This window comes from Lissotriton vulgaris, chromosome 11 (assembly GCF_964263255.1).
Source record: "Lissotriton vulgaris chromosome 11, aLisVul1.2, whole genome shotgun sequence".
NCBI lineage: Eukaryota > Metazoa > Chordata > Amphibia > Caudata > Salamandridae > Lissotriton > Lissotriton vulgaris.
Window position 1 is genome coordinate 449,962,946 of NC_141699.1, and position 21,287 is coordinate 449,984,232.

The window sequence follows — 21,287 nt, forward strand, 5'->3', positions numbered from 1 at the left end:
ACAAATTCCAACAACATTTCATTGTGTTCAGAATATTCAAGAGATCTTCCTTTAAGAAAATACTGGACTGCCTGTATGCCCTTATGGTGATCAATGACAGTATATAGACTGGTTATGTCCAATGTAATCATCCACATGTCAGGTTCCCAAGGTACATCCATAATGTTCTTAATGAAATCAGTGGAATCTTGGATATATGACGGCAATGTTCTGACAAAGTCGGCAAGGAAAGAGTCAATATATTGAGACATAGAGTCAGTTAGGCAGTCAATCGAGTCAATTGAGGAGACGATAGGTCTGCCGGGTGGTCGTTTAGTGTCTTTAAGTACTTTTGGGAAGTGATAAAATGTTGATGTTACAGGATAAGGACAGGCCAAAAATGTATGCTCTTTATCATTAATCATACCTCTTTCTGTCCATTTGTTAAGCAACTTATGATATTGATCTTTGCTTTTAATATATTCATCTAATTTTTTTATAGCAGTTACCATCCGACAATTGGCGCATCACCTCCTGCGTGTAGTATTCTCTTGTCATCACGACTACATTGCCGCCTTGTCAGAGGGTTTAAAGATAACCTGATGATTATCCTGTAATTCTTTTAAGGCTTTTTGTTCTCCCCTGGTTAGATTTTATTGTGGGTTAGGCACTGTAGCTGTTCTCATTCATAAGAGATCTTGATTTACTGCCTCCTCGAATACATCAATGGCATCATAAGTTGAGACTGGTGTAAAAGTCGATTTTGGTTTGAAGTTTGTAGGTGCCGGTTTTTGTTTAATGCCAAATCTTATATGTTTTTAGTTTTATATAGCAGGAATTCGACCCGAAGGTATCAGAGCCTTTTGCATGAGCCCCAGCTGAATTACAGTCAGACACATTCATTTTTGTTAGACTAAGGGAGATTACATAATTTGCCCTGGATCACAGGTTATTTAGCGTCCGTGCCAAGACTCAAACCCGGTTCCGAAGCTTCAAGGGCAACTACTCTAGCCATTAGGCCACATCCTATTTTTCCAGCCAGTCATAGAAATTTGTCAGAAACCTTGAATGGGGCCCACCAGGCCTCCAGGTGGAGAGAGAGAGCAGATTATTTTGCTTATTCAGATATCATGCATCACCCAACACAGTGACACTATGGTGGGAGGGGGGTCTCCTGGAGGGGTTAGTCTCCTCACAGCTGTTGGCAGTAGTAGCGGGGGAGGGTTTTAAAAACAAACATGTGTTCTTGTGAGTGGGTTACATGGCATATGACATCAGTTTGTTTTATTTTTTTTCTATTTCATTGTACACAATTACAGTTTATTTTTCTGCGAGCAATTCCAACCTTTCGGCTTTTCGGTTTTCCCCTATCTGCCTTCTGTTCTTCATGCTCTCCCTGCGGCAGCTGCTGCACTGGCTACTCTGGCCTCAATTTCTGCCTCCATCCCCTCCACATCTCATAACTTTCTTGATGTACCCCCTCATTCTCAAAGCCATTTGGCACTGACGCAGTGCAGACACTTACCCACTCGTTAGTGTGCACACAAATGGCACGCACCTAGAGGCGTAGTCAGTATGGCCTGGGCTTCCGCCACCTCCTACTCCGTTGCTTGTTTCTTCTTTATTTGAGTCTAACACTCCATAAAAGGGCATCTGCCAGCCTCTCCTCTCCCTCCCCCTTCTCATGTGGTTCCTTGCACCCGCCCACACTTGCTACTCCATCCTTGATGACACATTCAAATTTTCATTAACGGAGAGTGTTTTTCCATGTTCTTCTTTTTGGTCCTTTTATCAGTGAAATCTGTTTTAGTCAAACAACCACTTCCTGCCAGCTGAGAAGAATGACTGTGCAGGTCCATTGGTTCACACTGCTAACTGAGCTCGCATCAGGCTCTCAAACCACCAACCTGCCTTAGCAGACAATTTTGCATAGCTACGTTTAAACAAGCACACATCAGCAGCTGGTGAACTATTAGCAAGAGTGTCTGCTATAGCAGATTATTGGGTTAAGTGTCTACTGCACAGCTCTCTGTGGAGCGTGATCGAAACTGGAAACAAATCCAATGCCCCGGTTACTTACCGGTAATCTTCATAACTCCGAGTATTGTCTTCCTCGCCACATGACTAACGAAGTGAGCTTCAGCTCCACACCAGAACCATCCAAAGCAAAAACTCAGTCTCCTGTGCCTCCCATCCCTTCCCAATATGGCCGACCCATTACACCCTTGACCTCTATAAGAGGCGTGCCGGCCCAACCCATCAGCCTGTTTTTTTAGTTCTGCATGCATTTGCTCTCCATAAGGTAAGTGGTGCCTGCTGTAGCAGGTGCGTGGGTCTGGGGATGTAGGTCCTGCTCTAGCGGACCAGGGGATCTTGGACCTTTCCCTTCCACCCATTCCTTTCCCCGAAGTGTTTGGGCCGGTTAGGGTGGCGACTGTGCTTTGCAGCTGTTCCCAATGCTGCCCGGGACTGCCGTTCGATCCTCTGAAATGTGAGGCTCTCGCAGTCCTGTCTTTTGATATGCCGGCAGGCTGCATTTTATGTGTTGCAACTCTGCTTTTTCTGTTGGTTCTCGCTACCCGCCTGCCCCTCGTGGCGCTGCAGCTGGCGGCGGCTGTGCTGCATGGCATTTCTGTTTTGGTGCAACTATTGCAGGCTTCCCTACCTTACATTTTATGCCGGCCCACAGCTACCTATCGTCACGCTGCCCGCCTGTCCATCGAGACGAGGCGGGGGTGCTCCGCGGCTGTATTTGGCCCTGACTATTCTCCCCTGCTTTGCTGGTACCGGGTCTCAATGGAGTTCATGGTCTGGGAGTGTGAAGGCGTGTTGTTGGGCTCGTCCTCCTGGGGCGGGGTCGGTTGCGCGTTCCCGCGTTGTCAGGTGTTGCCGGAAATTTTTCGGCTGCAATGGTTGTCACTCTCGGGGCTACCTGCATGTGTTCCACGTCTGTGTATCTCCTTCTACGGGCTATGCTTCGTCGCAGGCACGTTCGCCTTCTATTGGCCCATTTATGCCTGCCCAGGTTGTTCCATGCTGACACGTTGCTTCTGTCTCGTGAGTTTGGCTTTGGTTTTTGGCTCTGCAGACTGTGTGTACAATGTACATGCGTTTCTCACGCTGTCCTCCTTGTGGCTTTGCGGTTGTTGGTCTTTGTATCTATGTCCCACACGTATGCGCCCCATGATTTCGTCAAGCTGCATGACTGTGATCCTGGTTTTGGACTGTGGGTGTCTGTGGAGCATGTTTTGTTTGTGCTCTCACCCTACTGTCACGTTTCTGTTTCTCCCTTCGGTGCTGTGTGTTGGGTGCACGGGGCGCTGCATGACTTTTTGTGTGTGTTTGCCTTGCTGCCTGCTCTGCTGGTTCCGGCATCCTCTCGGTCTGGGGTGTGGTTTTGATTTTGCCCAGGATACCCTGGGGTTGACTTTCCGGCAGCTATGTGCTGTGTGTTGACCTGAGTGCGCATTGGGGTGTTGCGGTATGGCCCTCTGGCGGTGCGTTCGCTTGTCCTCCCGGGTTTCTGGATGTTCTGCATCTTACTGCTTTGGGGCATGGTGTGTTTTGCTGGTGCCCTACTTGTCCCTGCTTTCGCCCTTCCTGGGTTTCCATTAGAGGGTTTCCTTGGGGTAGTGGTCCAACATAGGAGCGTTTGCTCACTGGCTAGTCGTGGGCCTCTGGTGGCTCGGGCTTGCTCTTTGGGCTCTGGGCCTGCGGTCCTTCCTTCGTGTGGACTCCTGTTCCTGCCTGCTCTCTGTTGTTGTGCGGGGTCTGTCCCGGTCGGTGCCTTTTTGGTCTTCTGAGGATTTCCAGGGGCTGTGGGCTCTGGCTTGTCTGCTGGGGGTGTGAAGCGGTTGGCTTCTGTCCTTCCGTCACTGGGCTGCGTCGGCAACCCCTCCTACCGGATTCCTGCTGTTACCATGCTTCTCCTCACCTTCTGGGAGTCAGGGCTTTGTTGTGGTTCTTTCTGTTTCCTCTCCTCCTGCCCTGGATGGCATGTTTCCTTGGGTCCTGCCCTCTACCCGGCCACTCCGGTTGTCGGTTATTGGTCTCCCCTTCTCCTGTCCATTGAGCTGTGGCTCTTTGATTGCTCTGCTGCCTTTGGGTGGTGCCTGTTTGGTCCGCACGGGGGTTTGACACCCGCCTCTACTGGGGTGTGCAGTCTGGACTTTTCTTGCGGCATCGCTTTTTGGCGTTCTCGCTGGTGGTTCTAGGGCGGGTCCTGTTCATCGGGTTTTCGTTGGCCCCCCGGCTGTTCCGGTTGGGGTTGTCTGCCTTGGTAGGGGCCTTCCTCTGGAGGGATTTTGGGTCTTGTTGATTGGCGGTGTTTCCCCTGTCTGTCCTTTGTGGATCCTCTCCTTCCTGTTGTCTCAGGGCCTCTGGCCTTGCCTTAGTTCCTTTTCTATTGTCCTGGTGACTCCTTGCCCACCCTGTCTCCTGGTGCCGCCTGTGGTCTTTCTGTTCTGGTGCCACCTTCCCGAGTGTTGGCGGTTTTTGGGGGGCGTGCTTAGGTTCCAGTTCTGGATTGTGTTGGTGGGTTTCCCTGATTACGGGTTTCCTGTCTGGCTGCTGTTTGCAGTTCCTTGACTTCTCTGGGGTCTTCCCCTGCTTTTCTAGGGCTTCTTTGTTGCTGTTCTGGATTGTTTGTCCCCTGCCTCGTGCTCCAGGGTGTTTGCGGGGTTTGCCCCTGTTGATTTTTTGGCACAATTATGCTGTTCTTGCCTTGGTCGCTTTGGCTCTGGCAGTGCCGCCCTGATTGCTTGGTCGCAGGTTTGGATCCCGACAGGTCCGCTCAGCCTTTCATTAATCTGAGGTCGATAATATGAGTTCCTTTGTGTTGGTTAACAACATACTTCTGTTATTCAGCACCTAGATATCCGTAGTGGTTCACATGCTCTTTACGCATATCCATGTTGTGTTTTACACTCTCATGAGGTGGTTTGTGGGCCTGGCATCTTTATTGCCTGGTTGGGAGTTCTCCTGGGGGCTTCTGGTGCTGACTGCTTCCGATGGGTCTCCGGTGTTGGCTCTTCGGCCTTCTTGTCCGAGCTCCCGGCTTTGCGCTTTCCTGGGGTCCTTTTTCTTTCTGGGGTTCTAGGCTTGTTTGGACTCGCCGGGTCTTTTATCCTACTCGCCTGGGTGAGTCTCTGTTGGTGTCTGCTTGTCATGATCCCGTCATCTGAGGTTTCTTAGGCCGTGACCTAAGATCCGAGTTCTTGAAAAACGCACCCCTTTCCCGTGCACCAGCACTACAGTATGTATTAGGAAAAATGTGTTTAAAGACGTTTTAGGAATGTGGTACAATTCATGATGCAGACTTGTTAAGTAGGTTACATGTCCAAGTCAGAACTTTGAGATTGTTTCAATTCATGTTCGCTTTCATTTTTTGTAACGTTTGCCTTTTGGAAAGTGATTCGGAAGGCCAGCGCCAAGCTCAGCATTTGGAAAGGTCTTTGTCAGTTCAGGCGTTCTGCACGTTTGAGCCGCTTTGAGTCTTTTCACTCGCAGTGGCTTAAACGTGACGTGAGCACGTTATCTCCTGGGTGCGGTCGCCTATTTAAACCGCACCCAGGCTTCCAGAAGTTGCTTTGCCTTCCACACCAGCAAGGAGAAAGGTTGCGTCTGGGGGCTGCTCGGCTGACTTACCTGTTAGAAGAGATCCGGCTCCTGGAAACTTCTTTTGGGCACATCCTGCAATCCGGAACCCTGTTAAAGACAAGATGAAAACCTGAGATAAGTACATTTAATCTTTGAAAGACAGGCGCCCTACGCATGAAAGCCTAGAATAATTTTTGGAACATTTTCGTTTTCAACAAGTAAAGGAAAATGATTTGGAACTTGAGAAAGCTTTGGTAAAACGAACCTTTTGGATATTTTAAAGAAAGAAAGAACATTGTGCAAGAGTTGTATTTCAAGGATAAATCATTGCAAGAATACATTGTAATGAAGAGTTATTTTAAGTTTATTTCTTAAATCAGTCAAAGTCAATGGGTCTCTGAATAGGTGTTTGTATGGGAAGTGTCTTTTTTTCTCTCTTCGTGTTTTACAACAGGTATTGGGACACAAGAGAATTCACAGAATCCACAAAAAATCACCTTTTGAAAACATTTGCAAGTAAGTCCAGGTGTCAATGGGGATTAAAACTATTCTGATAAGAATATTTGCTAAAGGAATATTTCTTGTTTTTTAGATCATAATGCAAAGACCATAACATCCTAATTTAATCCAAGAACACCAAACCAGAACATCAGACGACTTCATGACTGCACAAGACAAAGAAATACTGGACTTAGGACAGAACAACTCCGATCGCAGGTAGGACTAATTTTAGTGATAAAACTGCTCATATTTTTAGAAGAGAAAACACACTAGATTTAAGAGTAGAAAAGAAAGGAGGGCGTAAGGTGCAGGTTTACTAAATCATTCCCACTTGTTGTTTCACAGGTCGACAGCAAGTTAAACCCTACACATCAACGTCCAGTACCGGCCCTCCTCCAAAGTTCCTAGTTTTAATCTTAGCTGTAATTTAGAGTCAGCCAAGTTTATAGTTAGTTACTTGGGAAGTTGGTCACTTGCGTCTCTGCGAAATCTACTACGTCATCCTCAAGATTCCAGTACTGATAAGGTAAGGGACGACGTAGTGTGAACTTGACACTGCTGCTGCGGTGGTTGCCTTGGGAACTGTTGCTCGTTGTTCCGTGTTTTGCCTATAGGGGCACGGGTTTTGTGTCCTGCCCCTGATTTCTGGCTTCTCCTTTCTGGTTTTGTTGTTTCCTGCGGTGCTGTTGGGTGTCCGGGGTGCTGGTGCTCCCGGTTCTCCTCTCACTGGTGGGGCCCTACGCTTCCGGTGTGGATTTGTGTCTTCGTATTTTGTCCCTGGTCTTGGGGTCCCGGGGCCTGTTGGCTCAGGTCTCTCCCTGGGGGTCTTGCATTGGCTCAGGATTGTTTCACCCTGCCCTTCTGTCCTTCTCGCCTTTGGTGTGTTTCAGCCTGTAATTTTTACTTCCTGTGTGCTCCTGGGAGCACACAGGAGCACTCCCTGGTTGTTGGCTGTCTGGCTGGCGGGCTGGCTGGCTGTGTGGGCGCCTGGGTGCTCACTTTGGCGGCTCACTTCCTTCTTGTGGTACGTTCCTGGGTCGGGTTGCTTGGTCCCTGTGCGGTCTCGGGATGCCGCACTGCTTTTCCTTCCTTCCGGAAATGGGCAGTCCTATGGACTTGCTGCTTTTCGCCTTTGGCTTGTTGGGTTCCCTTGTTGGCCGGATCTCTTCAGTGTCATTTTCAGATGACTTTTTTGGGTCCTTTTTGCCTTGTGTCTGCCTGGGTTCTCTCCTTGGTGTCACAGTCCCTTCCGGGGGGTCCCATGTGTGACTGGGGTCTGTATCCCACCTGTTTCTCTTCTTACTGGTGTGGTTGTGGTGACCCTCGTGTTTTTGGTTGTTCGGTCGGCGTGCTGGTTTCCTTTGTAGCCCTTTCCATTCTTGCGGCTCTTGTCAGTCTGTTTGCTTGTGTCTGGTTCCGCTGCCCACATTCCTCTGCTGGTTTTGACTCTCTCGTGGGTGGTGTTCAACTTTGCGGTGTGGCTGTGTTTGTCAGACTGTGTCTCGCTTTCTGCTGTGGTGGTGGGGATGCCCTCTGTTCGGTCAGTTCCTCTCTCTGGGCTTTTGCTCCCCTCTCACTTTTGGCTGTCCGCTGGGCAGTCTTGGTGTGTTTGATTTGGCTTGCTGCTTTCTGTTATGGACCCTGTTTGTTGTCGCTTTTGGCTCAGTGAGATCTAGTTCCATTCCTTCTCTGTCCTCCTTTAGCTTTTGCTTGGGGCGGATTTTCTGGCGGCACTTTGTGTCTCTGGGGTCCGGGTTTTTCGGTCTTCCCGGTGTCTTTGTGTCCCGGGTTGCTTCTTCCAACTCGCGGTTGCCTCTCTCTTGGGTGGTCCTTCCACTCATTCTGGTCTGTTGGGTTTGCCCTCTTTTCGTGGGCATCCCGTTCTGGTCCGTTGCTTTCTTGTGAGTTACCATGAAGCCGCTTGGCTTAGGCATGTGCTCACATTGTTAGTCATGTGGCGAGGAAGACTAACGAGGAGGTAATGCCCTGGTTACTTACCGGTAATCTTCATTACTCCGAGCATAGACTTCCTCGCCACATGAGTACCCATCCCTTCCTCCCTGTCTGGCTATCGGCTTCATGTTTGTGCTTGGTAGTTTCAAGCTGATGCGTTGGGCCGGCCCGCCTCTTATAGAGGTCAAGGCTGTAATGGGCCGGCCATATTGGGAAGGGATGGGAGGCATGGTAGACTGACTTTTTGCTTTGGAGGGTTCTGGTGTGGAGCTGAAGCTCACTTTGTTAGTCATGTGGCGAGGAAGACAATACTCGGAGTAATGAAGATTACCGGTAAGTACCCGGGGCATTGGATTTGTTTCAAGTTTCGATCACGCTCCACAGAGAGCTGCGCAGTAGACACTCAACCCACTAATCTGCTGTAGCAGACACGCTAATTGTTCACCAGCTGCTGATGTGTGCTTGTATAAACGTAGTTATGCATGCTCTTCTGTTTATTAGTTTTTTTGAAGCAATAGTTGGCTGTGTTATTTATATTTTATTGGAACTATTAGACCGATGAACAAAAGAGGTAGTTCTGCTGGTCCCTCATTCAGTGCTTTAACGAAAGCACGACGACTTGCGCAGCAGGTGCTCAACATACTTTTCGTAAAACATATTTTACTTGCTCACACTTTAGTTAATTATGTCCTATAATTGCCAAAATAGCTCAAAGCTTTAAGTCCGGATATATTTTTGATCGTAGCAAAACAAACTATATCATTATACAGAATCCTCCTTTCATTCCTTTCAACGAGATGAACTTTGCCAGATTGTATTATAAGAGAGGAATATTAACCTGTTATGTCCTTGACACATTTTGTTTCCCTAAAATGTGAAAAACAAAGTAGCTTTTTGGGTGCCCCTGACACAAAACATGTTAACACATCAGCTGGGAAATGTCGCCTTCTGCAACTGGCGCATTCTTCATGCCTTGACACAACAGTCACCAAGACGTGAACAGTATTACAACGTTGCATACTGCAATGGGTCCATAAACAAAGGATGGGCTTCTCGGGTCTAGTTACCGTGCTGTGTGGACATTACAAGGCCCCGCATCGCTAACCCATCTCTATGGAAACCAGGGCCCCTTCTTCTGCTGTGAAAGCTATTGCGTATGCTTAACTGCCAGTGCAAAGAAAGCCTGTGCATCATGAAGGTTTTTGTTCTAGGTCATGGGCAAAATAACTTGTTGCGGACTGCTTGTTTCCGTTCTCTAAATTCATCTCCTCGACAGCCTCAAACTCAGCCCCAAGGGAGTATTGGCAAAACGCTAAGCCAGTAAAGTCGTCTTGGGGAAGTTTCCAAATTTCTTTTATCGGTGCTCTACAGCGTAGGACGTTTCCCAAATCTTTGCAGCAGCATCAAATTAATTTAGCTAACAAAAAAGAAAACATGTCACAATTACGCTTTCCCTGCTTTCATTTGCATCATTCCGCTCGTCTGCGCAGGCATGCTATTGTATGCCCGCGTATGTGTAAGCGCACATGCGTGCGCCAGCAGAGTGACGCATTTTTTATTTAAATATCCAAGATGGCAATGGGGTATTAAATATGTAAAGCTATGCATATTAAGTCAGTGCTGCGGAAAAAATATCTGGCAGCAAAGAGGCAAGAAGCTGGTGGCTAGCAGAACTCCGCGCCATATTCGTCATTGTCCACACATTCAATCAATATACAACTACTTACAAATACAAACTGATGTCTATCAATTTTTACACCCTCTGAGGAGATCTATGTGCATTAGCCACAGCCCCTCATCCTTTCGAGGTCGATACCTTAGGTGGCATTGAATTCGCCCGAAATGTAATGCTAACATTTGCTTCTTTACTTTTCCTACTACTTAATCTAACATAGCTGCCCACTATGTCACATTGGTAAATTTAAAATATCTGATGTGTCAGTACCCATACATGTACATGCGTTCACTACATTTGTTAACCACCTCCACCACATTAACAAAGCCAATAGGTCTCTCTCTCTCTCTCTCTCTCTCTCTCTCTCTCTCTCTCTCTCTCTCTCTTTCTCTCTCTCTCTCTCTCTCTTTCTCTTTCTCTCTCTTTCTCTCTCTCTCATACTCTTCTCTCACACCACTCTCTTCCTCTCTAGTGCACTAATCCAGCATTTCTCATATTGGTTCACTTCTCTAAAGTTTCATTACCATACCATTTTTAAAAATACAGACCTCGGACACACTCTCATCCTGTTCGTCTGGTGTCTTCTGAGTACACAATTGCAGACTCTTTATGCATCTAAAACCTTCTCTTTCCTTCTTTCTCTCTCACACACTTTTTCTTCTCCTCTGTCTGGAGTTCAATGCTCAAACTACCTATCCCTGTCAATCTTCATTTCTATCTATTCTATACAGCTCTCACCACTATCTATTCTCCATGCTACATAAGTCAACTACGGTACACAAATACACTACACACCACACTATTCCACCCCATACAATTCCAAAACTAACAATTCCACTTCAAACCACATAATTCCACTCCATACAATATACATCGACTCCACTTCAGCAAAAAAACATAAGTAACAAACCGTGTCATTTAAACAGCCAATTGCTCTTCCTTTCATAAATACGAGACCAATTGCATTGCTAATGCTTGTTTTTCTTGAAGTTAAACGTTTTTATGTTTTGAAGGGAATGGGAACTGCTTGAGATGGTCAGTTTAAGAATCAAGTATTGTGGTCATGGTATGGAGAACTGTTTTGAGCGCCAATTAGGAACTATGTGATATCTTATGACTGTTACTGGTAGTAGTCTAATGTCTATTTCAGAAACAGAAAAGTGTCCATAAAGCCTCGATAGCTCTTTAATTTGTGCATGCATCAATCATGCATTCTGTATTGCAATACGATTGCTAATTCAACCCGTCATCCCAAGATGCAACATGAACATTAGTTTGAGCTCATTATACTTAATCTATTTATTACATCATATCAGATGACTCTGTTATACCAGGAGCACCACATGGCAAAAAAGTGTCGGCCTAGAAATCAAAGGATGTTTAACATACGAGCTATGTACAACTATTATTTCAAACACAACCATCTCCCATAGAATTAGAATAAGTCATATATTTTACATACTCCAGATATTATTAGCCATGCAATAGTGGACTTTATTGTTGCCAGTGGTTTTGCGAATTCAGAAGCACAGTCCTCCTAAAATGATGCCATATTCGATTAGAGTGAGGTCCAGCCAGTGCTTTGTAATGTAATGTGCTCCACTCATTGCCCATAATTTGTACACACACAGGGGTCGAGTATGATGTCGGGCCAATGCAATGGAAAAGGGACCGACCGACCTCCAGTCAGCGGTCCCGACCCCCTCATTATGATGCGACCGCACATGGTGAGGTCGCATTCTGACATTTCCCTATGGGAGCATGTGTTATGCTCTTAAACCGGCCTTAGTGCATGCTCCCATAGAGAAATGTGAGGTGGTTTTAATCCCTGCCCTCCAAGGCAGTCACCTCAAGGTACCTGCCACATGGTGCAGGGATTAATAGGGGGTGCACCTTTCTTTTGGGGCTCCACCAACTGGAGGCCCCAAAAGAAAGAAGGCCCGGGTAGGGCCCCCCAAACACCAGTGGTGTAACACTGGCCCCTCAGCCTTCGCGCTGCGAGGGGGCCCCCAAGCTATGAGGTACCCCCTCAGCACAGTGTTCTGGCCAATGATCTCCTGACTGAGTCTGGAGGGGGTCCCTCCACGTGCCTTGCGGGGGAGTCTCCTCAAGATTTATTAAAACAGTGCTAAACACGCTTCCCGACAGGGTTTCGAGGGTTTCCGAAGCCAGCCGGAATGACTAGCTGGTTTCAATTCCGATTGCCTGAATCAAAATCAGCCGGTTGTAAATGAAACTGATGATGTCGGATGTAAGGCCTCCGACCTGGGGTCGGAGGCCTTACAACTGACATTGTAATTGGCCCCACAATATATTTTGAGTATAACATTCAAATGCCACCAATCAAATCCCTTTGGAGCCCACCAGTTCCATAATGATTGTTTCAACTGGATTGCCTCACCTTTATCAAATTTAATTTGCAGGTTAAGGAAGGCCAAAGATAGCCTTACATTCTTCAAATGAACATATTTCTTAATACATACAGAAAGCCTTAGGCCTTGATTGATATTGTTGACTCAACATCTAAAGACAACTTGAGAATCAGCAATAAAATAATGTCCCTCTAAATGGGCTAATATCCTAGTCTCTAGGATGTTCCAAAAGATCTACCCTACCCTGTCCAGAAAGGAAATTGGGTAATACATTCAGGGAGACATACATTCCCTCTTTTTTTCAGTATAGATTGTTATAAAAACAATGATTAATGGATGATGGAGGAGCATTTCTCAAACAGAACATCTAAATAAACATTTGCATTAGTTGGTATATGATGCAGGGAAGAGATGGTGTTCCCTATATAAATTGCTGTATTTCAATTTCTTTATTTACAGGCAACATAGGAAGTCAGCACTCACCTGTAACAAAGAAATGGTTCAGCTGCTCAATTGTAATAAGTTATTACAGTTCCATTCTGACATCACAATGCCTGCTGCCACAGGCAACAGGCAGGGTGAAAGGCAGGTCACAAAGCATAATTACTGCCATTATTTAAACAAGAAAAACAGGAACTGGCTTGTCTTTAAATAATTTCCATCAATGGAAGAGAAATCAGCAGAATTGTTATATTTATGGCAGTAAGATAGAATCGCTACATGTTCCCAACATTTATTTAATTTAATTTAATTTAGATTAATCAGATATATTTTTGCAAAAAAGAATTACTAGTGTTGGTGTATTTAATTTCACACTACAGTTTCTGTATTTATTGGTCTTTTCTGCAATGAACATACAAACACATTACACCAAGGATCTAGGGGCCAGATGTACGACCCTATTTTGCATGCGCAAACGGGTTTGCTACCCGTTTGCGCATGCAAAAGTAGGCTTTCTAAACAAACTTGTAGCCAAGGAATCCCTATCCACATAGACCTCTACATCCAAAAAGCAAACAGACATAGCATTAAAGGTCGATGTAATTCGGAGGTTGAGGCAATTATTATTTATCGTATCCACAAATTCTTTTGCACTTAACTCTGTACGCCTCCAAATTAAAAATGAATCATCAATGTATCGTAAATATACAATCGCATGTTGTTCCATTGTCACTTTGTGTTGTCCCATCAGGACCTGCTCCTCCCACAGCCCCATATGCAATCAGGCAAAGCTGGGGGAGAAGCAGGCCCCCATTGTGACTCCCCTGATCTCGTGATAGATCTGGTTATTAAACAGGAAGAAATTGTGTTCCAAACATGCCGATACAATTGAGATTAACATCTTATTGTGCATGGAGTAATTCATTGGACGCAGATTCTGGTAATGCTCCACAGCTTTAAGACCATCACAGTGCCTAATCGAGGCGTAGAATGATTCTACATCAAGAGTTATTAAAAGCATGTCAGAACTCCACACCACATGTTCAATTTTGTGTAGGAAGTCTGAAGTGTCCTGCACATAGGACACCAGCCTCTTGACCCAGTCGTATAAGAAATAGTCCACGTATTTGGAAGTATTCTCCTTTATACTTTCAATGGCAGATACGATTGGCCTCCGAGGTGGTTTGTCTGTGCATTTGCGGATCTTGGGTATGAGATAGAGGGTGGGGATAACCGGATGTTCCTTTTTTAAAAAGTGATATTCATCATCTGTAATTAATCCCCCACTCTTCCAAACCAATAGTTTGTGATAGTGGTCGTTCCATGCTGCCTTCATGTAGTAGTATGTTAGTGCATACATCGCGCGGCGGGCCGCGCGATGTCTATTCATGCATTGTATTCTCGCGCATTCCGCGCGCAGTGTTTATGTAGTACATTGGTATCTCTGTTATGTATCGCTCTAGTCTTTCTAGAACATGTTAGTAGAATAAGAATGCTCTTACTGTTATGTTCTATGTGATCTTATGTTTCTTAGTTCTATTCTGTGGCAGTTTACTGGTTGCTGCTGCAGGGAAGAGTCCGCTCTTGTCCTACTCTACATCTCAATAAAGGACTTCTTCTACTTACCTGGATTTGCCTTCTGATCTATTTACTACAACTTTTTGGCGACGATATCTGGAACTTCTCGCGTGTATTTTGGCAAGAGCGGACAAAATTGAGGCTGTCGTGCTGGTTCTTTTCTCATTCTACTTCGGAGCTTAGCTAGTGAGGTGGTCCACTTTATGGTCTTTTCTGCGAGATTCTCATCGCTGCTGGCCTTGTGTGAAGTTACCACTGTGAGTTTCGGGTAAAGTAACCTGTTGGATGGGCAGTGTCTGCATAAAGAACTTGTCTTCAATATTAATTCATTGGACGAACAAAATCATCCTGAGGTGCATACTCTTGGAAGCGCCTTACTCTGCCTCCATTTGCAGTGCAGGCACTTACCTTCTGCATGGGCCTGGCGCTGGACTTCTGTAGCCTGCAACGGTTTCTTCGGAGTCACTCGTTCTGTTCTCTCCGCACCCTCCACAGTTGTGATGATGCCCTGGAATTTTGGGAGGAGTTAGTGGAGCCTTGTGTGACCTTTTGCCTAGCGTCCAATCATCTGGCTGGTGTTGACGCTCAAGTTATTTGCCCACGTTTGGTGCCTACGAACGTTCTTTCTTCAGTGATGCTTTCACATCACGTAAGGCAGACATCTTGGTTGTCATAGCAGCCGCTCTGTCCGATCGGCCTCCAGCTGAGCAACCACGTTTTGTTTTCTGTTGTTACCACAGAGTATACTTGCCGCTTGGACGTTTGTCTGCTTCGACGATACGCACGTCATTTGCGTATCCAATCCAAGTGTTCTTCTTTGGCGATATATATTTAACACGGTTGGAGAGTTAAGGGATTTTCTCCACTAGGGTGGACGGAAGGGTACTCCCAATCCCCTGGGTAGGTAACTATATAACAATATAAAGCAGTACCACCAAAGACAAGGCTAGACAGACAATATTGGTGGAATGAGACACTAGTGTAAAAGAAGAAGTCCTCCTTTGTTTTTAAGGAACCCCTCACTCACCGACCTGGTCGGTGACATGCTTCATCATCGGGACCACCTTGACAGCCGAGTGCCGCCAAGGTGTGCTGCGACACCTGGAATACAGTGGAGCGGGTATGTGGGTGATGAATGTGAAAAAGGAAAAAAGTCAGTGAGTTAAAAATTGTCCTGGTATGACTTATCCAAATATTATTTATTCTAAGGCTACTGGACAATATTAAAACAGTGTTGATACAATAAAGGCTTTAATAGGACCTAATGTATCTGTGGTATGTGTTAGGTCTACATGTTTCAAACCAAAATGGGAGTTACCGGTTTTTCTTCAGGACCAAAATGATGTAAAAGGAGTTGGGTGGTCAGGGTACACTAACACCCTGCCATACCTGCAACCCTTTCAGGACCCTAAGCAGCAAAATTGCTAAATGGGTAAATATAACTGTAACCCAATTGTGGTTACAAAAAATGCAAAAACTCCTCAATGGAGAAATGTTTGCTGCACGGGGATTGAGGGGAAGCTACAGAGTTCAAAACGTATTAGGTTCTCTGGTCGGAAATCGGCTGATAACCTACTTCACTAGGTTTACTACTGCACGGAGGGAGTGAAGTAGGTTATCAGCCGATTTCCGACCAGAGAAACTAATACGTTTTGAACTCTGTAGCTTCCCCTCAATCCCCGTGCAGCAAACATTTCTCCATTGAGGAGTTTTTGCATTTTTTGTAACCACAATTGGGTTACAGTTATATTTACCCATTTAGCAATTTTGCTACTTAGGGTCCTGAAAGGGTTGCAGGTATGGCAGGGTGTTAGTGTACCCTGACCACCCAACTCCTTTTACATCATTTTGGTCCTGAAGAAAAACCGGTAACTCCCATTTTGGTTTGAAACATGTAGACCTAACACATACCACAGATACATTAGGTCCTATTAAAGCCTTTATTGTATCAACACTGTTTTTAATATTGTCCAGTAGCCTTAGAATAAATAATATTTGGATAAGTCATACCAGGACAATTTTTAACTCACTGACTTTTTTCCTTTTTCACATTCATCACCCACATACCCGCTCCACTGTATTCCAGGTGTCACAGCACACCTTGGCGGCACTCGGCTGTCAAGGTGGCCCCGATGATGAAGCATGTCACCGACCAGGTCGGTGAGTGAGGGGTTCCTTAAAAACAAAGGAGGACTTCTTCTTTTACACTAGTGTCTCATTCCACCAATATTGGCTGTCTAGCCTTGTCTTTGGTGGTACTCCTTTATATTGTTATATAGTTACTTCTTTGGCGATACACAAGCCGCTTGTGTATCTAAGGGCGCGACGATACACACGTCTTCTTCGTGTGCAGTATCTATAATTTCGACGATACGCACGTCAGTTTCTGCATGTATCAGGTACTGTCTCACTTGGCATATGAGGTGACTTATTCTTCTTTCAGACAGTAAGCGGTGAGCTCTTCAGTTTCGGTTGTTAGCACTACTTTGTGCAGTGTATAGCTATTACTATGTCTGCACAGGGTGTTCCCCAAAATTGCGCTGTTGTGCTTCCACCCACCTTCCTTCCCAGCCCTGGGAGGACTAGTTTCCCATGTTTGATAACTACTTAGATGCACTTGATGCGCAAGACTGTTCAGCTAAGCAGAAGAAAGCGCTTTTATTGAGCTCATTGGGGAAGGAGGGTGAGTGTGTTTTAAATTTTTTACCTCAAGTTCTACAGGCCGGTGCACAAGCTCCTTTGTATGAGTAAAAGGAAGCTTTTTCACGTCTTGAGATCAGGTATTCGAAGGAGGAAAACCTGGTCATGAATAGGTACAAGTTCTATAGAAAGAGTCAAAGAGTTGGTGAGTCCATTGATGACTTTGTGTCAAGACTTCGTGAGATGTCTGTCAAATGCAAGTTTGGGAACATGACAGATGATCTGATCAGGGATCAGGTTATTGACCAGTGCAATAATAAGAAAATTCAGGAAAGGATGTGGGCAGCCAAAAAACCGTACTTGCAAACAGCCGTTGAGTTAGCTAAAATAGTGCAGCAGTCTGAGGGTTGCATGAAGGAACTCGAGAAGAGGGCAATTCCTAGTGATATTACTGAAGTGGCTTTACTTGACTCTTTGGATGAGTTCCAAGGTGATGAGGACCAGAGCGAGGTTGCTGCAGTAAAGAGCAAGAAATTTTTCAAGAAAGTTGTACCTGTAAAACCTCAAAATCCTGTGAGGGCTTTTAATACTAAACTGTGTAATAGGTGTGGGAGTTCAGGTCATGCTTCTGACTACAAGTTTTGCTTTGCTGCCAAGCAAGTATGTCTTAAATGTGGGCGGTTGGGCCATTATGCAAGGGTTTGTAGGGGCAAAGGTCGCTCCTCTGTTGCGTGTGTGGGGGACTTTACCAATGTGAGTGATGAAAATGACAAAAATGTTGTGGTGGGCTTGGATGGATGTGGTGTTGACGAGGAGCTTAAACGGAAAAATAGACCCAAAGCACCATTTACCATCAATGATAGGGTTGTTAATTTAATGGTGGATACAGGCTCACGCTATACCATCAATCCCAATGAGTTATTTTTGGAAGTGTGGGGTACTGGACCACTTTTGCCAAAAGTCATTTTTCCTGGGGGTTACCAAGGGGAACCCTTGGACATTCTTGGGTACTTTGAGGCACACATTAGGTTCTCTACCAGGGAGATTCAGGGTAAAGTTTATGTGTCTGCTTTGGGTCCTGCTATTTTGGGGTGGGTTCATCAGTACGATCTTAGTATCATAGTCAATCCCTGTGCTGATCCGCAGGTAATGATCATTGAAGATGATGAACTACATTCTATTTTATCTGGTGCTGCTGGTGTGTTTGGAGAGAGTCTTGGTCGTCTTAAGGGGTATGCACACAACATTTTTTTGAAGAGGAATTCGATTCCTGTTCAGCATAAGGTCAGACACATTCCCATAGTGGTCAGGGATGAGGATAAACATCTCATTGATATTATGTTAGCGTCTGGAGTAATTGAGCCCATGGAAACTTCTCTGTGGATTTCCCCGATCGTCGTCACAAAGAAATCTGACGGCAAACTTTGTTTCTGTGTGGACCTTAGGTCTTTGAATCAGTGTGTGGTGGCAGATACTTATACCTTGCCCAATATCACGGAATTAGTTACTACACTTAAAGGGGCTAAAGTCTTTTTCAAACTAGACCTCAGGAGTGCCTATCACCAGATTGACTTGCACAAGGATTCTAAATGTTTGACTGCCTTTATCACCCCATGGGGCACTTTTCAGTTTACTCGTCCCCTAATTCTGCGGCTAGTGTGTTTCAGAGAAAGGTTTGGAGTATTTTTGAGGGTTTGGGGAATGTCGTTTATTTCCAAGACAATATTTTAATTTATGGCAGCACAATTCCACTCTTAAGGTTGTCTTGGACAAGTTGTCTTCGGCTGGTCTTACACTTCGCAAAGATAAGTGTTTGTTTTTAGTTGATCATGTTGATTATTTGGGTTATACAATCACCCCTCTTGGTATAAAACCTAAAAGAGATTTGTGTCAGGCTATCCACTCTGCACCTCAACCGAAAGACAAGGAGCAGTTACGTTCCTTTATGGGACTTATTGAGTATCACTCGAAGTTTGTACAGAATTTTTCGGACAAGACTGTTTGTTTGAGATCTTTGCTTAAGCGTGGTGTCAGTTTTACTTGGTCTGTTAAACATAAAGAGTGCTTTGATAATATCAAAAGAGAGATTTGTACTGCCAATGTCTTGTCACCTTTTGATGTGAATAACAAATCAAATGTTACGGTGGATGCCAGTGCGTCTGGCCTGGGTGCCATACTGTCTCAAATCAAAGATATGTCTGAATTCATTGTGGCTTTTGCGTCAAGGACTTTGACTGATTCTGAGAAGAACTATTCAGTCATTGAGAGGGAGGCGTTAGCTGCTTTTGGGCAGTTGAGTACTTCAGAACGTATCTCTGTGGTATGAAATTTATACTAAGGACAGATCACAAGCCTCTCATTAAGGTCCTTTCCCAAGGTGGGGCTGGGAAGGGTTATGCTAGACTTATGAAGTTAGCTGCAAAACTTCAGGAGTTTCAGTATTCAGTGGAGTATATCCAGGGATGGAGGAATGTGCAGGCAGACTGTCTTTCTAGGTTATCAGTAGATTGGCTCACTCTTCAAGGCCAAGGGGAATCTATGGGTATGAAGGAGGATATTGCTGTTGCCTCCGTCGAAGATGCTGTTTTTATTGGGGAAGGTGTTTTCTTGGCTAGTGACTGGGAGAGAGAGATGGCCATTGATCATACTCTTCAAGAAGTTATTAAAATTATCAAACTTGGCTCTAGGCGTCAGAGTTCTGTCTCTGTCTCAGTTAGGCCATTCATTATGGTTTTAGATGATCTCTCTGTCATCAGTGATAACATTTTGCTCAAGGAAAACAAGTTTATACCTCCATTTGGTCTGAGAAACAAATTATTAGCTTTGGCTCATGAGGGTCACATGGGACAAACTCTCACACAACGTCGGATCAAGAGTCATTTTTGGTGGCCGGGCATTGATGCTCAGGTCATGGAGTGGGTGGAGAACTGTGTCATGTGCAGGGAAGGTGAAAAGCCTTTGAAAGATGGGCCAAAATCTGCTGAGGCACATATACAGAGTCCAGATCTACCTTGGCATACAATCTGTCTTGATTTCATTGGTCCTATGGGTGAGCTAAATGAGAGAGATAGGTTTGCCACGGTGGTGATAGACGTTTTTTCGAAGTGGTTGGTGGTGCATTTCACTAATGGCCTTACTACGGAAAGCACAATTAGATTTTTGGGTGATATTTTCAAGGATGAGGGTCTTCCTTCCGCCATCACCACTGACAATGGCACACAGCTCATCTCGAGGGATATACAAGCTTTTCTGAAGGGATGTGGTGTCTCACACCATCGCACTTCCTTATACAACCCTCAGGGTAATGCGATATGGCAGAGGGCCAACAAAGCTGTTAAGTGTATCATTCAAATGGCATCTACTAGTGGCGGAATTGTCAGGAAAATGGTCAATGAAATGTTGTGGGCTTATCGCACGACTCCTTTAGTTCATGGTCAGGAATCACCTTTTCAGATTATGAGAGGGCGTAACCCTGGTTTGAAGTTAGTACCAGCCTGGATGAAGCAAGTGGTCACTTTACAAACAAAGCTGCGTGATGATCCTTCTTCCATGTCTTCTACTTCTTCTCCTTCCATGGGTCACTTATCTCCTTTCCTAGTTGGTTAAAGTCAAGAATAGAAGGATGCAGAGAGGACTTTCTAAGTTCGAATGGCCGTTCAAAGTGAAGAAAGTCCTTGATCATTGTGTGATTCTTAACAATGGTGAATGTTGGAACTTTAGGAGAGTAGCGCTTTACAAGAGGGATAAGGCTGCACTATTTGATAATGTTCATTCTTCAACTCCAGATAGTAATGTTGATTCTTCTTCTCCCACCACCAGTGGTTATCTGTTGGCTACGCATTCTCCGGGTGAGTCTTTTTCTCGATGTGAGGCTAATAATTTTGGTGCTGGTGATGCTCCTGTTTCTCAGTTTTGCACTTCTTTGGCTCAGGATCCCCCTGAAAGTGTTTCTTCTAAAGTACGCACTCCGAGGTGTCGCAGACCACCTGCTTATTTACAAGATTTTGTCTGCTAGTTTTTTTTTGTTGTGTTTTTTTTTAAGTTTTTTTTTTTTTAAAGAAAGAAAGAAGATGTGTAGTGCATGGTATCTGTGTTATGTATCGCTCTAGTCTTTCTAGAACAAGTTAGTAGAATAAGAATGCTCTTACTGTTATGTTCTATGTGATCTTATGTTTCTTAGTTCTATTCTGTGGCAGTTTTCTGGTTGCTGCTGCAGGTAAGAGTCCGCTCTTGTCCTACTCTACATCTCAATAAAGGACTTCTTCTACTTACCTGGATTTTCCTTCTGATCTATTTACTACAGTTTACTTGTGAAATTGTCGTTTCAAACATGTGGCTCATGCATGGAGGGTCCGTGCTGTGGGATTCTAGCGGTGACTGGTAGTCACCGTTGGGCTTTCTATGGGACGGACGCTTCGTGTGCCGGGTGGAGTATTTATTTGATTAAACTACAACTTCTCAATCACTGGATTTCCTTGGATCTAATTATCTAACATTTGGCGACGATCCGGAAACTCCACCCACACCCACGCAGAAGATTTCAAATTATT